Here is an 18,833-nt window from a genome sequence, read left to right as displayed (position 1 = left end):
CAACATTTCACCGCATCGGTGCGGTAAGTAAGCTCGTCCAGGCGGTCAGTTACGAGGTGATAAAAATTGCTGTGGATGGTACGTTTAGGCAGAGATGAAACAACGACCGTTTAACTATCGCTAAATCAACTACTACGGGTAATCGGCCCGAGTTATAATATTCCCTAGGTTCACTGCCTACGTACATACGTACAAACGTACAAACGTACGGCGTTAACTCTGAGAGAGGCGCCGCGGCGACGACGAAAAAAGCATTTTCACGAAACATATGACGCTGTTAATAGGATTGAAGCTAATTACCACCCAGAAGCAATCGGGTAGATGGTTTACCAGCTACTGACTATAATCCGTATTCCGTGGTGTATGAAAATTGGATGAAACTACGACACAGAAACATGCATCTTGCTCCAAAATTATACCGCTCGAGTAACCGATCCAGCTTATTAAATATTTTAGCAAACTAAGAATTATTCAGAAAAAAGAATTAGCAAAGACTGGTAGAAATACCAAGGTTTTATATTTGGCAGAGATTTTTCTAGAAGCTGAAGCAGTGCGTCGCAAGTACGCAGGTAATAACCGACTCCCCGAATTTAGAGAACAATCGGGATAGTGTAATATGCCTAACGAACGTGAACACCTGTATCGTTAGCCTCGCCTTCTTTCATTCTAATTTTTACCATGTTTTTTCTACGCTCAATACTTATTAAGACAAGCCCACGCGTTTGAAGAAGAAGAAGAACAATAATAAGAATATGTCGTAAGACAATTTCACGGGTAACGCGTCAAGACCGTTCATCGTTATAGACTTTCCTTCGAACGAAACGGGAATTCTGAGCTACTGTGAATTTATTCAAAGCATATACGAGCCAGTCAATTTGTTATACCCATGGTAGGTTGTACGTACATCTAATGGCGCGGGGAATTGAGAAGGCGTAGATGTAAATGTAGATAGATTGCAAAGAAACTGAAACTCGTCTTCCTAAACAGCCTTACAATGATATTCAACCTTGACCACCGCCATATTCAATGGTCAATGCCCAACGCCTGAACAAACAACGGACCAAGGCGTTGTCTGCAATAAATTACACACTCTACGCTACCTGCCTAACCCCTTACGCTCCTTCTTTTGCAGAGTCCCGGGTCTGCCTCGCATTCGCGTACGAGCACCAACGTATAGCTATATATCACACTACCTACCCGTTGCATTGTATATCATATATACTTTCCTCGGCTCTACGGAGCGCCGCCTTGTTTGTCCGTAAGCAATTATTGATGAGCCGGATCGTAAGTGCAGAAAGGACATTATCGCGTTGCGTTGTCTTGCGTAAGGTGAATTTTAGTAATGTCGCTTTACCAAAGACTGTAAAAACGGAAAGGGGTATGGAAAAAAAATAACAACAAATTGGTATGTACCGTAACAATAGCTAAAGTCTCTGTACGTAGAAACATGTCTTATATGCGGGATTCTGAATCGATTTTCATATAATTACAACAATTAACTTGGTTGAAAGTTCGAGATCTCGCTAGTCAGCGCGAGAATTATTAATTACCTCATTAAGGGACGACGCGCGTTATTAAAAGTGCGGTGCAGGACCGATTTCAACTCGATTTCAAACTGGATTCCAACAATTCTTGAACCGCTGATCAATTTCATCTCAGGCTGCCGTACCTACTCGCATGCCTGTCCCACGGGCCATGACCAGTATGTGCAAACGAACCGAGGATCAGGTACCTATCCGCCTCGACTACACGCGGATACATTATACTTATATTTTTATACATGCCAGTGTCATTATAGAATGTTGAACGAGGAATGATAATTACTTCGACACTGTTACACCACATTTGTACAACAGCTATACTATCGCGGCAGTAATAATTCTCGGTACTTACTGACGAGTTGAATAGATCGATAAGAGCCAAGTTTCGACGAAGGATCGAGCATGCTTCAAGTTCATTATCGGTTTCCCTTTTATATATTTAAGTGAAAAACGTTATCACCGTCAAAACTTCGTTGCATTCTTTTTTCCCGCAGCCTTTCTTTGTACGATACATAAAAACGATCGATCCTGACGGACGGGACGAATCGCACCCGAGTCGTCGTCCTCGCCGTCGCGAGAATCGCTTGTACCGCGCACCGATTGAACGATCGTCACCTAATGCGCGCATTGCCGGCTGAAAGAAAGGATATCCGCAGAACGTACGAGGGGAAATGCCGCGTTTCGATACGGGCGATCCGCTCTTCACGATAGCTGGCTTCTCGGCGACTTTCCGCGATTCGCTATCGCGGACGCGGCGCAGCCACGGGGGGCGGGCAAATCTTCTTCTTAACGCGGTGTCGCGACGTGTTCGTCGCTGCTCGAGCGAGGCGAGGAACGAACTCGGGTCGTCGTCGTCGTCGTCGTCGTCGGTAACGAGTCGAGATGAGCCGGAGCAACGCGGCGAGGATGCTGGATGCTCTGCAACGCCGCTCAACCAGGAGCCGAGATCAGGCGGCGACGGATCAAAGCGGGAATCTCGCGCAATCAGCCCCACCGAGTGAAAAACGAAGCGCCCCTGCAGTCCGCGCGCAAACGGGCAAACGGCACTGTAAGCCTACAGACTTGTTGATCTTTCGCATTCCCCGGGGAATTATCACGAGCGCCCGATTCGAGATTCGGGGTGAGATTCGACCGGCCGAGGAAGATATTGTTCGGGGGCATTTTCCGATATGGCGTGAAGCGAACACCGATTAACCTTTAGATGACGGGGATTTGGGATTCTTGGTCTCCTACGGAAAGTGCATAAAAAAGGTATCTGATATGTTAAAACTATCATGGGTAAAGTGTCGATCATGCGTTCTTTATAGGTTAAAAGGACGCTGTAGTCAACCCTAAGGGGGAGTGTAGAGGAGGTTCGAGATTTTTAAACTTTGCGTGACTTTCAGGGGTGTTTATTTACGTATTTGCAAGTAATTATATCGTATGGCATGGTTTCCAGGTCAATAATATGGACAGTACAACGTCATTTGACCTGTTGGATTTTACCACGATTCCGACCAAACGGGTAATCCAATCCGGAATTTCTTTGTCTGGATATCTTTATTGGGCCCCTCTGTACCGACTCACTCCCCCCCCCCCCCCTCCCTTTTCCCACAAAGAATTTAAAATCGAACGAAAATGACAATAATTGCGACCAAGAAACGCAAAATTAGGAAGAAATCGGGACTATATTTTCTGGGGATTACATTTCAGAGGGGATTGGAGAGAGGGATCCAATAAAGATTTCCAGGCAAATAAACTCCGGATTGGATTACCCGTTCGGTGGAAATGGTGGTGAAACCCAATTTTACCTGGTTGGACTAATTACGTTGAATCGTCCATATTATTGGCCGGGAAACCATGCCATACAAAATACTTACTCACAAATATGCCAGTAAACACCCCTGAAAGTATGAGCCAGTTATATATAGTTGTCGTTATTATAATCAAATTTTAGTTGGACCAAAGTGATTTTTCAACTATTAACAAATTTCTATCGACCATTATCCGGCTCGACTAAAATTCGATAATAATAACGAAACATTTATTTCGGCCTGTCGAAATATACGTTTCTCAACGGTACATAAACTCTTTTCTCGTCGTGCTTTTCATTGACATCGGATCGCGGCTTGACTTTGTCGAGTGCAATTAGCCACTCCGTCACGTCGACGCGACGGAATTGTACGCGCGGCAAAAGCAGAGCTTGCACTGACTGGCGAATTTCGCGCGCAGAGATTGTCGTACCTTATACCTCTGCCTGTGCAAAAGCAGTCCCTTGGTTGAGCTTACACTACGATTGAAAAATTAATTGCGTACCCGAACGGACAAGAAACACCAAAATACCCGGCTCTCGCCGAGCGCTACGTCTTGAGACGTAGTTCGCTTTTTTCCCCCTCGATTCTTACAATATCTCGTCTCGACACGCGATCAGCTTCAATTCTTCCTGCGTATAGGACATAATCCCCCTCCAGTTTAATTTTGAATCAATTTTTTTATTTTTTTCTGCTCTATTATTCGCATCGATGATTCGCGGGTGCAAAGAAATTGAAAAGTGGAAAGAACTTCTCCGTCGCACTATTAATTGTTAGAAATTTTCAACTCCTTTCACTCGTTGATTACATATTTCGTACCGGAATGCATAATATAAAATTTGTAGATTTACGGAATTAACGATAATTAGGTGAATTTTAATCTTGGGGTGTTAATTGACGCATAATGATTATACGCTGTGAAAAAAAAAAAAAAAATCCTTCAGTCATTGCATTTATTTGATTCAACGCTACGGCTCGATTTTAAATAAACTTTATGTCTCGATGAGGAAGGAATTTTTCAACTGCAATTACGAAATGATTAACTATTCGATTGAATTCAGAAGATGCCAGTTATTGCGATCTGACGAAACTTTTTCGTCGCGCACTACACTCGATGGAATATTTAGTTGATTCCAGCTTATAATAATACACGTTAAACCCGTAGAATATTCACTCGGCTTCAATAAATGTCGGTTGCTTCAAATCAATTTCTTTCCGTTCGATTAACTTTAAAATTTGTTTCCAGTAAACTGTTTTATTGGCAGCCTAACTAAAAAATTCGTCACATTGTATACAGTTACGAGCAAAGATTTCATGAGGTGAAAATCTTGGCTTGATCGAAAGCGCAAGATTTGATGAAATCAAGTAAATTTAAATTACTAATGAAAATTTCTTTGTTTTTTTCTCCAAAATTTGTCACATTCAGATTAATTCTGCCGCTCTCTAGTGTCGTTCACATATATCAGCCAAGGAAACAATAGAGTATACATACTTCAGAGAATCTCAAAAAGAAGGAGAAGAAAAAAAGGAATGAAAAAAAAAAAAAAAAAGAGGATAAGGGAATTCAACATGCCTACAATGTTTATCGGAGGATATGTTACGCTCGAAGAGGAAAGAATCGGACAAACCTGCGCGCAGGTTCGATCGAATCCTGACGAGGAACGACGTCGACTCGCAGACGAATCAGCCAGACCGTGTGCTCGGACAACAAGAAGAGAAACAATGTCGCAGGGCGAAGGATTCGGGATTCCGAATGGAGTAGAGCCGCGGATCGCCTATAATGCCTCGGCCCGATCGGGAGGCCGCATCAGGTTGCAGGTTGCAGGTTGTCGGTCGGGTTCCTTGACTCTCCCGGATAATTATGTCCCCCGCGCCGACAACGAGGCGGTGACCAAAGCAACAACTTCTGCGGGACTCCGGGACCTCTTCGCCTTAAACGTGCGGAGGAATCGTGGCGTTGAACGTGACACTTCGGACGCCGAGGGACCGGCCGGCACCTAACGATTATAACCCGGCCGAGTGCCTTCGACGCTTCCGAATTCATCCGTCGAATTGCGTAGGAGAAAATAGGATGAAATGCGAGAAAATCAGGAACCCGAAGGGTCGCGGTGTCGGATTTTCGAAGCTGCGAACCTATGATACATGGGATAACGAAATGTGACCCGTTTTCACGCTACAGGTTCAAAATTCACGGAACAAGTAGGTGTTAATATCCGATTCGGATTTCAAACGATTGAAAAGACTTTGGATAACACATTGCGTGGAAATATTACGATTTTTTTTATTTTAATCCACTGTAATGGATCCAACGTAATAAGATTTGGAATTCTGACCTTGGATTCGTTAGCGTTGACCCAAAAAACCTAAGCCTATGACTAATTTCCATCAAAATCCGAATATTTTTAGATTTTTTCCCGCCGTGATCGATTCACCATTTTGGATTTTGAAAATCTGACATCAGATTCGTGATCAATGACCCTAAATCCATAGAGTACCGATTTTCATTCGGATCCGGTCATCCATTCCCAAGAAATCATCACTTTTATTTTATTTTTGTACATTTGTTATTTAAATAATTCGAAAAGTACTGGACCGATCAAAACCAATTTCTTTGCATTTGTGAAACATTATGCAAAAAGCGAATGGTTATACATGTATAAGGATGAATAATTACCAATAAAAATACCAAATTAAAGCAAGTTAGAGGTGTTTGTATTTTTGAAATTAGTCAAATGAGTTTTTTGAAATAGTTTGGACATTCGGATGTGGCCTTAAATCATCATCTTTGAACGAAGAATTTTTTAGATCTTTTTCGAAAATTTCAAAAATGTCATTCCGTTTTGTTCTTTAAAAATTAATAAAAAATAATGTTCGGTGAGAAAAATCTGAAATAATTCGGGTGTGCTGTTTGGAGTTAGAAAAAAAAAAAAAAATGGTGAGGGAAAGTCATTCGTCGAATTGACGTGGAATATCTCATATCTAATGTCGTTAGCACAAAAGGAAAACGTATCGACTGAGGTCACACCGATACGTCGAAATAAAATTACGTATCTCACGAAAGCTATTGTGCAGTAAAAACACAACGTACATAATAAACTTCAACTACCAACTAATCAGGGTGAAGTTAGTAAAGTTAACGTAACGGAACCTCAGGTTAAAAAATAAACATCATTGGGTAATTTAAAAATAACTTTCAACGAGTTGGCTTCTCAACATTAAAGCATACTTTACTTATAATGGTTTACTGAATCTCGGGCATACCTAAACATGCGAATCAAGTAAGGATTTTTCTTAAACACGCACCGTTACAGTAACGTTACTAACTTCATCCTCCTTACTATGCGTCATCATAAAAATAATTTTCAACGCAACGTACTCGGTCCTTCAAACATATCGACATCTTTACGATAGTCTAGACAACTTACTGCCCGTGTGTGCGTTTTTTCTCTCCGCATTGCACGGCGAGGAGATGGAGAAAAAGGTGCGATAAGTAGGAAACTCCGAGGTGTTTATCAGCGTGTAAAACATTGCCAAAGAATTACCGAGGAGGAGCAGTAACTGCAGCTACCATAACCACGCCCCGCACCTCAATAGTTCAGAGGTTAAACTCCGCTGCGGCGATTCCGCAGATTTCAGTATCCAACAAGCGCTGCATGCATGCAATTACCGATTTTTACCGATTCACACGAGGTTCTAAGGCACGAATAAGATCGATGCGCTACTGACCCTCGAAAATTTGATTACTAGATCCATCGACGTATAAGTGTACGTAAAAAAAAAAATCTACTGCAAAGATGAGTGTCAGAGAAGTTGGCATGACCATTTACAATTTCAAAAATAGTATATAGAAAATTGTGTTGAATTATGCAGCCAGGTTTGCGCTGCGTTACGGCGCAAGTCTTGTGTCCCTATGCAATTAAAAAATTATAGAACATCAATTCTTAAAAAACAGTTTTCTGCACCGTCATGACCATATTTTAATTTTTCCAGAAACTGATAGTGGTGCCGAAATTTTCCGGAAATCCAACGTCAATTACCTCGAAAAAACGGATTCGATGTTAACGGAAAGAAATAAATTTTGAAAGCTATCGTTGTCGCAAACGTAATAATTTTATCACAATTAATCGGAGAATTGGGGAAAAATTTATGTTTTATCGTTATAGAAACAATTTTTTAGATATATCATAAATTCAATTTGGACGTGAACCGTATCAGGTTTTTAAAAAAATTAAAATGACCACGCCTGCGGGGTGAGAAACTCTTTTTTTTTCAACTTTTAAAACTCCGTTTTGAAATTTCAAGACATCGGATTTACGGCACAATTGTACGTATAGTACAGTGAGCAGAAAGCTGGCAGAACTTCTCTAGAATTCAAGACGGTGAATATTGTTGGAATTGATTTATCGCGAGACATCGGTTTCAACGGACCCAAGAGCCGGGCATCACGCGTCGCAGAAACCGAGGAAGGACGTCGTCGAGGCGCAAGTCTCGTCAGCAAGGTTAGAACTTAGGGTCGAGGGTCGCCCCTTGCGTTGGTAATAGGCGGAATGCGCGCCTTTACGACTATACGTTTATCGCGGGGTATTGCAAGGAGTAACTGTGTCCGCCTGCTACAACCGGCCTTATTTATTCGATGTGGCCGACAGCCTGCAGGTCTCGCGATTAGCAGCCGTCCAAGAGCCGATTGTGAGACCGGTGCGAAGATGCGGAGCACGCGTGTGCGTGTGAAGTTCCGAATTTGAAAAGTCGCGAGAACGCCCAAGTCCGAATCATTTGGTGGGAAAACTTGGCGTAAAGAAATCAAACTTTCTTGTTTCTTCAAAGTTTGTTTTCTTTACTTCAAGTTTCGCCACCAAACAGTTCGAAATTTGGGGCTTTCGGAAGTTTTCAAATTCGGAATTTCAACCCCGCCCCGCAGCCTCCTCCTTTCCTTGATCCCCAAGTTATCCCGTTTCCGCTAATTTGATTCGCTTCAGAAATTCGTTCACTTCCGTCGTCTTGTTTACGAAAATGTTTCATTAATTATCCGTCCTATTATTAAAGAGGAAATTGTAATTCGATTTGCATCGCCGAGGATCACGGGAAAGGTGCAAAGAGTGCAGTTCGGCGTCTGGAGGCTTGATCACTGAACCGGCAAGAGCCGAGGCGAAGAGAAAGGTAAACAAAGTGGAGAGGGAGAGGCAACAAATCAAGCGAACACCTTAAACCGGCAATTTGCTAATTCTCGATAACAACTTAATTCAGGGTTTCGTTGCCGATCAAACAAAGCGTAACTACTTAATTCGTCTAATAACTCGGGAGGGGGGCGAGTTCGTGTATATGGATACAATGCGACGTGGAGGTGCGAATCGTTCGGGGGTCAAAGGTAACACCAAACGCTTTATCCTCCCCTGATTACATGATAATTACGAGCTGCGTGCTGCAGGGCAGGAACCCCGTATCTTGTTAACGCGGATGAGAATTTATATACGCAGAGTTCGCGGGTGTGCGAGCAGTCGATTTAAACGACGTGGGCTCCGCGTGTTTTTTCAAAGGCCAACAACACTCGATCCCTCCCGTCTTCTTGTTACAAAAATTAAATTATTACCCCGCAGAATGGAAGGATGAAGAGAGTGAGGAAAAAACTGCAATACGAGGCTTTTTCACACCTAATTTTAAAGTGTATATGTATAGTATAATAATTCGTGTCTGAATTCCCCCTAGACTTAAGTATACTGCCCGTTATTTAATTCATTTCATATTTGTTTCACGCACGCATAATTTGCTGGACGATCACCGCGTTATAATTTTTGTAATTTGGAAGGTAGAAAACGAAAAGTTAACACGAAGAAAGAACAACAAGCAAGTCTCTCCGGCTAATTTGTTCTGAAATCTGAGGGTCTTCGCAACCTCGAAATCGCACCAGGCTGAAGTTTAACTGTTAAAAATTTTCGTATGAAACTTCCTACACTGCATGGTAGAAATTTTATTCGGATACGGCACAATGAATTCACCACACATTTACTGTTTATTCAATTTACAAATGCAATAAATTTACTACAAAATTGAGTACATTCAAATGACTTTTTTGTATTTTTCCTATAAATTTTAGTAAGATCAAAAAATTTCATTCTCAATTTAAGATAAGTGCGTAGTAATTTGTATCGCTTCACCGAATTTCCAAATTTGCAACCTGATTTCGTAAATTGACAACTCTTTTATACAGTAAATGTGTTGTAAAATCACTATTATTTTGAACCGTGACTTAGCAGCCAAACGTTCTAATGCTCATTCGAATAAGGTTACGAAATCCTAAAATCAAAATTTTGTGCAATACCTCGAACTCTCAATACTTTTACCCAATAATGAGGATAAAACTGAAATGCATTTATCTATTTCCAAAATGTTCAACACGTTTGGCTGCTAGCTTCGTCGACATCGCACGGTTGCAACCTCTTCTCGAAATAAGAACTTGGACCCGGAGCTTAACGCGCAGCTTGCAGCGAGGAGACACGAGGTGTGGGTACTATGCCTGCATACGCGAGTCGCGAGGCGACTGACTGACGATGAGCGTGGCACCAACAACCCGCGAGTAGGTATACGTACCAGGCTATGAAATATGGCTCTGTGAACCCGGACGTATGCCAATGCCGGCTAACTACTCCTGCCCAACGTATAACCATTCGCAGTTAACGAACAAAAAATATTACTAATTATCTATACCTGGCTTGGTATAATACGTAGCGCGGACCGATCGCGCGGATGAGGAAGAAAAAAAGATTTAGAGAGCTCTAAAGTTGCAAGAGCATTATAGGTAATATATGTATGCATCCTATACGGCGTTGAATCTCGCGCGCTGGTATAACAAGAAATTGAATTTCGACTTACCCAGCACCAAGCTACCGCTGCACTCTGCCCAGCGAAATCCGCTTGAGGAAAACCGGAAACACACTGGAGATTGGAACATTGGTTGAGTTGAACGAACGTGAAGTGTCCCCGATTCGCGATCCGATCGAAAAGTCCGTTTCCATATTTCGCGGATATAAGTTTCGCGAACTGACAACGACTCACACACTACACTAGTTTACACTAGTACACTAGTTTGAAAATTCACTGAACTGCACTAGTATTGAAGAGAGTAATTGCAGGACGGTAACTTCTAAGCCTTGACATTCGTCTTTAATTGCCCGGAAGTTGACCTGCAAAAAAAATTCAATTCTCGTAATATGATTACTGATTACCAATTGCACAGAAAAACTAGATATTCTTGGCAAAATATACCATTGCTGACTACAAATAGTCATTGCGAAACTCCGGCTTCCTCTGCTTCTCCTTCCCCTTCTTCTTCTCCAACGTCTCGGCTTTTTATTCGGTTTCTTATAATCCGTGAGTATAATTGGTCCTTGTTGCTGCCGAAGCTGACCTGTAACAAATTCTCGCAAAATGATTAGTGATTATTTCGAAAAATTAAATATTCCTAGCAATATAGCACGAAATCGCAGGTTCGGAACTGCGTCGTCTTCTGCTTCTCTTTCTTCTTCAACCCCTCCAGCTTCTTATTCATCTTCCACTCCGTAAGAATTCGTCATCCCACGTTAATGCTGAAGTTGCCCTGTAACAAACACTTGCAATATGATTGGTAGTTATTCGAACAAACTTAACATTCCTGACAAAACAACCGGGATTTACAGTGGCAAAACTTGATCTTTTTCTTCTGTTTCTTCTTATGTTTCTTCATCTTTTTCTGCTCCTTCTTCGTTTTCTTCGTTTATGTTGGGTTTCAACTCGACTAAATTGTCACTCGTATGATCGTTGTTCACTAACAAATCAATTATCACTTTCTTGCGATCTAGCCGAAAGCAACGGAAATTGTCGAATTTAACGTGAAAAAAATATGCACTTACCTACGTAACGCAGTGCCAGAATTACAAGCCGTTCATCACGCTTGCATCATCGTAACGGACGATTCTCGAAGCAACGAAGGCACGACTCAAATTCACAGACACACACTCGAGAAGCAGCGATCTTATTCGCGACGCGCTCATAGAGACACTGTAGGGGACTCTTATTCGGGTAGTCTCAAACTAAATATACGCAATATTGCCATACCTATGATGTGAAGAAGAATCGTCAATCACGGAGCAATGTTACGAGCTTACCACTCACACGACGACTGCTCACCGAACACTGATTAACATGACGAGCTCCAAACATCAGACTGGCTTCCGAAATCCAGACCCAGCAAACGTAAACACAGCAAATCCGATCGAATCCCCTTTGTGGCGTATTTACGAATGCGGAGCTCCCGGGACGGTGTAAACAGAAGGCGGAGGCGTTCTTCTTAGCTGCAACGTTAATCTGCAATTCAGAATTCTCGATGTTGATTTCGACGTACGAAAAACAGTAACGATGCGAAGTTCCGGAATGTTCCGAAATTCTTCACAACAATGAAGAAGGAATACGATTTTTTCCTCTCAAGGTTTTCTTATGCTGTTCAGATTATCAATTGTACGTGACTTTTCGCGTAAGGCGAGAAAGTGACTGTCGCTGTATTTGCAGGAATACTGAATAACCAAGCTAACAATAACTTGTAAGATTCTTCGCGACAATTCGCATCTTTTTACAACTTCGACGGTGATAAGACGAACATTCGAGAAACAGGCTCGCGCCATCTTGGGATGCAACCGTTTCTTACCTCGTACATTCTTCGACATTATCATCGATGAAGATTTAAACGAGTCGTCAAAACAACTCCCTGTAGATTAAAAACTATCGCCGAGATTTTCACTCGCGAATGAATAAACTCCCAGAGTGATTCAGCGTCGATATTTCTTGATCAGGTCGAGAAAATCGGAGCCTTTTTTCGTGCCTGGGTGCAAACTACAATGACCGTGAACAATTGACGATCGGATCAACGCCATCTCGGGCAGGGACTACTTTTTATTTATTCGGACCGCGGAGGATTCCGCGGAAGAATCGACGTTGTTAGGTCGTTGATATCTGGAGAAAAAAAACTTGACAATCGCATTTCCTTCTATTTTCAAACTTGTTTCTTCACGATTACACGAACGCATATCGGAAATGCTGAATAACCCAGCAATCTGTCGAATCGTGGACACAATGAAATATAACTCCGACAAACGAAACTAGGCCCACATTGCCAGCGATTTGAGCCTTAGACAAAAAAAGAGTTAAAAATAATCAACGCATATAGAGTCGTATGCATGTGTACTTATACCTGTTGCGTGACGAGGATTGACTTGCGGTTCTCGGAGAAGTTCGATATTAATTTCAGCAAGAATTAGATTATTATCGAAACGTACGTCACGTCGTATACGAATACGGTAGACAATCAACACGCATATCGGCAGAACGGGAATAATATACCTATCGGTACTTATAAACGGAGAATCCAACGTTACGCACGAACCGAAGTGCAATTTTTCACCGTCCAAATGTTTAGGCATTGTAACGAAATCACGCGACGAGATCCCCTGCTGCACTGTTTCCAATCGGAGTAAATTTACGGACACAAATTAGACAGTCAAATCAATGTTAAAGAATCACAACACAAGCGTTAAATACGATTTATTACCGAATAGTAATCAATCATCTCCCAGCACAGCACCTATCACAATTAGCGACAATTTTCAGGCCGCGTCGGTAAGAAAGATCGGCTACGGAGATTCTAGATTTCTGCAATCAAACGCATAGTACTTTGATTTTAAGTTTATTCAACGGGTGTCGCCACCCTAATAGAAATTAGACATTCTTCAGAAGCACAATCGTGCTAGGAGATGGCCGATCCCGAATCACAAATGAGATTCCTTCTGAAATTTTTAAAAGGGAGACACGCAGTTATTTTCTAGGTTACCTGTGAGCATAACGTTGAACGTTTTGCAAGATCCAGAGACCATCGCATCCCCCCTCCGCTCCGCCTATGCCAACATGATACATCAAGTGTCAGCTTGAAAGGATCGAAGAGGTGCGGACTGCTGAACGGGGGGCGTATAGACCATGGTTCGAGTCCCGGGGGCGTCGAGGGAGGCGGAGGAAATAATACCTATGCCAAGGCATTGTTCGAATGACTTATGGAGGGGTGCATTAAACTTTACGAGAGTATCGCCTGTACGCGCTCTTCATTCTTACCCAACTCAGAGCCCTAAACTTGCCCGTCTTTAACACGACCGCAAACTACTCGATCTTGTAGCAGCAGTACTGACCGAACCGTAAACGAGGTGTTGAAAACCCTGCAATCGCCCGACGCCGTCTTGCAGGGTGGCCACACACTCGGAAAATCTGGAAAACTTGGAAATGTCGGGGGATTTAAAAGGGGTCATGGAAAACCTCGAATTGCCTGGGTATTTTTAATCTGCTCGTGAAGAGAAGTGAAAATATCAGCTTTCCGTCATGGGAATTAAAAATGATTGTTTGAGGCAACAAGTTTACTTTTTTTCGCCGAGAAAATAAATTGGCTTTACCTGACTTTTTTATACATTACATTTTTATTCAATTGGAATTGAATTTGAACCGAATATAGAGTCGATAAGCTGAACGATATAGATCTTAGTAACTTACTACAGAACTGGGAGAATGTCAGGGAAAACTAGGTTTTAGATCTTGGAAAACCTGGAAATGTCATGGAATTCTTTCCCCAAAAATTTCTGTTTTCAGAAAACTGAAAAAAAGGAAACGGTGGGTCAAGGGGTTGAAGGAAAGAAATAAAAAGCAATGGACCACTGGCCCAGATGTTTGCTTTGAGTTTGAATTTCGAATTTGAATATAATTGGTGAGATTGATTATGATTTTCCGATTGCCGAATTATCGAAACTGAGGAATTGTGGCTATAGGTATTATACATTATAATACATATATACAGTAGTACGTATTTACGTATAACACGCGAAGGAAAACTGAGATGGAAAAAAAAATTGGTATCGAACAAAAGATAATATAGTATTGTGGAAACCGAGGAGCTGCAGCGTATTAGGGGCTGTATTAAACTGAAAACACGAAATTCGTTCGAGATCCTATTGAATATTTTTTGTTACTGATCTTTAGCTCGTCTCGGATGGACAATGGAGCATCGAGCGTTAATTCTGGTGTTTAGGGCAGAGATTTGTGGTTCAACTGCAGGAGAACTTTCTGTTGGTTTCCTAGAGGGCTGCCGCAGCAAGCCAATCTTGCGGCTGCTCGTGCAGTCCTACCGTATCTTACACACCTATATGTACCTTTTTACAATATTATATCGCAAGGTGCACAGGTGCGGTGATTTCAATTCTAAACTACACCGATGCTCCCTGACATAATAATTCCCCGAAGTGTAATTATTATCTACGGTCAGGTGAAAGAGAAATAATAACGATCAATAACGGTAGCCTGCAGAAAAATGCGCGACGCTTGGCGCCAGTCTTGCAGTATCTATGTGAAATATAATCTTATATTACTAAATTATTACATTGCAAAACGAATGTATAAGAAATGTTGGATAGTTTCTTGGAGCAATCGAAAGACTCGACAGTCAAAATATTATAGTTTAATCGTGAAATACCGAAAGTTTCGATTTTTTCATACATCGCGTATCTAACGAGATAAGTAGATGAGAGCCATTATACGATCTTTCACCACGCGCAAAGGTAAAAAGGCATATTTTTTCCCCTTTGTCCGTGCGCGAAAAATGCATCAATTAACGATAAAAAGTCGTAAGTACTGTTGGTTATACCCATAATATGATCACGTTCACTAATGGAGTTTGTGCCCACATATGACCTTATACCGTTACGTTTGACATTATTCTTATAGTAAATAAAGTAATTCAAACATTCTTCTCGAAATCGACGAATCCATACGTTTCAAAGGTTTTTAAAGCGTTTACGAAAAGAACAAAAAAATGGTCGATGCAACCTTATACTATTTACAAGTGTGAGAAATCCACCAAACGTAAACCCTTTCACAATTCTGTATCAATTGTTTCGACCAATTTTAGTGCAGATATGCGTTTTGAGTGCTTCTGTATCGAAAAATAAAATCATACGCCCTTCAACCACCAAATTCACCCTTATTGGCGCATACGTCCTCATACCATTAGTCGGGTGATATATGCTTGAATCGGTGGGTTTGACTTCCGTTAATCGGTACTCACCTCGACCACCGCACCACCATGATGTACGAACAGCGAACACCAGGCCTCGACAACCAGCCGCTGGATTCATCGCGAAGTTTGAACTCACGCAACCCGGTGCAGTTGCCTGCAAAGAACATAGCAAATCTTCCGTCACATGAATCATTTTACCAAGCAGCCAAGTATATACTCCGTTACAAAAGGAGCAGAATTCTTTAACTGCAATCTCCAGCACCGTTACGAGGATATCTCAACTCTCGCCTGTTGTGCAGAGTCACAAGTATATTTGCGAAAGCGTTTATTGTATAATAATAATAGCATGACTACACATCATTTCTTTGGCGCTTTTCCGCTTCTGATTACCTTTTATTTGCCTATAGTCGCATATTCACTATTATTGTTTACTTTTAAGTTTGTCAAATTACGAGTATTTATTTCTTTCTATCCACCTTTCACCGTTTCGTGTGCAAATGAAGCTCAATTCGATCACGGATCTTGGTGAGTAATTCGCCTATGTATCAAAACGAACGTGGCTATAATGTAACCATTCTATCGCGAAAGTACCGGGAATTCTACATCTAACAAAGTCTCGACGGGATTTTTCCCCACATAATAATAAACGTACATATATCTATGTACCTATAATAAGGTATAATGCAGCAGAATGTGGCAAAAGTGCAAATCTGTCAAGGTTCCGCCATATAGAAGATCAATATCTGCAAGTACTGTTACGACAATTACAATTCGACGCATGAAAAGGAGAGTTCCTTTGATCAGTGTAGTTATAATAATTAAGCACCGGGCCTAGATTAGCAGGATAAAAGTAAGGGTAATGAAAATTGTGTGTATACAAGCAACAAGATGCATAAATTATACCTAATACAGCCGGGTTAAGACTGAATCGGTCCTCGTCATGTTGGGTATATACATATATCTGTCGAGGTAGAATCAGAAATGGTTGTCGAGTGAAAGACGCGGCCCAATAAATCTCTCAACTTTTTAACCATCGGACTTGTCGTCCGCGTATAAATATATCGTTTTCATAAATATTTATGTTGGACGACCAATTGGAGCGGAGTCCTCTTCAAGTCCAAGTCCTGCGAGTCCAAGTCCGGGGGTACATATTTGCTGCGCCGACGTCGATTCCAGCTCGCAGACTCACCCCGTCGACGACTCTCCACGATAATAAAGATATCCATTACTCACTTACTCGGTAGAAATACGTGGTTCCTTTTGCTCTTTTCATCGCGATCGAGACGCTTGCAGTTCCCTGCAGTCTTCCCCAAGGATCTGTATTCGGGAGTCGCGTGATGCTCGATGCTCCGATCTTACTTCCATGGATCCTACGCACAGCTTACGATCAATCCTGAAATGATTATACAGATTGTCGCCTTGTATCCTTAATGCGCACGCTATTTCTTCGCTCGGGTATAATTTCTACAATACGATAATAGGTGCGGTTAATGCAAGAAGTTTGAGCTTGTACTTGTTTATTGTTAATTGTTTTATTTTTTTAATTTTTTTTTCCCTCCTACCGCTCTTCTGCAAACAGAGGGGAGAAAAATGACGGAAATAATTGAGGCGAGTTTCAAACGGGTCTTAATATTTTCGGAGGCAAATGCGAGCGGTGTCGTGGGTTGAATAAGGAACGAGTCCGCGATATCATTGATGGGGCGATTACGATGCAGCCGGTCATCTTCCGGAGAATGTTTACTTATGGTCGGTTGCCGACAGGCCCTTTATTGGATTTAGTCCCCTAATGATTTTGTCAGTGGAATAAGAACCTGCCAACATTCCGCCAGGCTTGTTCTGCCCTCGTGAAATCTTTGGTAGTCCAACAGCGAGAATAAAATAACCGCTCACCGGTCGTAAATTATAAATGCCCCTGCAGCTCGAATGAATTATTGTAACGTTAAACATTGATTTCCATCACCTACTACTACCCAAGGAATGCTGATTGACAATCGTGGATTACTCCCCGTAACGAAGCCGATACCGATTCAAAGTCATTTAACCGAGCGCGAGGGGAAAATTCATCTAGAAATTATCCGTAATACTACGCCGGCAATCACGATTTCTGTACTTTTATGGCACCGCAATAATTTCTTACGCTGTTGGGCCAACGCCGACTGCAGCTGCTTGTCGTTCGTAACGTACGACTACTTGAAAAAGATTTCTAAAACCGATCAAATCCTGCGCCCCAAAGAGCCTCGTCATTATGTAGGTAAGTGCTCGATTTCTCGCCGTCGCGACACCTGCTTGACACACTTAATCTTCAACCACATACCTGTAATATGTATAAAATTTCGTTTCTAATCGTTGATCATGGGAAAGTACTAACGACTTAAAAATTCACAAATGGTTAAAATCGAAAAAAACAGCAAGAAAATACGCGGCTCTTAGAGTGATTTATAAAAGCTTTATCAGACTCCGTATACAAGATTAAGCGGTCTGTGCAAACTTCGCAGGGTGTAAAACTGTGCTGCTTGGCTACTGTTGTATCACTACCACCTGTCGCTGGCGTTAAGTTAGAGCTGTATAACTGTAACTGCCAGAGCAGCAAGAGAATCGCCGTATTATGAGTTGGATATTATTGCTTACAGGGCAGCATTTGTCGCGCAATATACCTGTCTGATTGGTTGCCAATTTGCAATTGCTCATCTCCGTCGTACGTATAATCAGCGTAGACTGTGTTATCAGAGGCTCTACGTGTATACGTATAAATCACAAATCATAATTTTCGTATGATTTGTGGTCTTGTCGCTACACGCGAAAAGTTAAACACTTACATCGATATTCCTCGCGATCAGCTGAAATTATGATCTGTGAAGTCGAGTATTGATAAGAAAATTGAAAGCTATACCGATGCAGGTATTATCGCTAGAAAATGATAAATAACTTAATGGACATGATCCCACGAGAAGCAAGTTTTTCTTGAGGAACGTCCCAAGCATTCCGAGAATCGTCCCTTCGATCATGTATTGATACAGCTATATACGTATACCATTAATTGTAAATACGATACATAATGATTGATTTTTATTTTATTTATTTATTTATTTTTTTTTGCCGAATCGAAGACGAGCCGAAAACGTGTAGCTGGGAAGAGAAGCTCGCTCGTCTACACGTCAGTTGACGTCAACTCTAAATGGAAATGTCTTAATTATCAGCGCACGTAGCCCCCTGCGTGGACTCTCGGACAAAAACGGGTCCTCCGGATGAAGCTCTTAAGGAACTCCTCGATCCTCCCATACTACACAGGTATACCATACACGATCCCTACACGAATACTAACGCACCGTATCTACACGTTACGGAAGCCTGCGACCGTGTATTTCACGCCGTCTCTTGCAACCGAGAATTTAAAGAATTTGAAGGCTCACGTCATCCGTTTCTCCACGA

Source organism: Neodiprion pinetum, chromosome 1 (genome assembly GCF_021155775.2).
Source record: "Neodiprion pinetum isolate iyNeoPine1 chromosome 1, iyNeoPine1.2, whole genome shotgun sequence".
Classification (NCBI taxonomy): domain Eukaryota; kingdom Metazoa; phylum Arthropoda; class Insecta; order Hymenoptera; family Diprionidae; genus Neodiprion; species Neodiprion pinetum.
The sequence above is the reverse complement of the archived record's forward strand: the minus strand, read 5'-3'. Positions refer to the sequence as shown.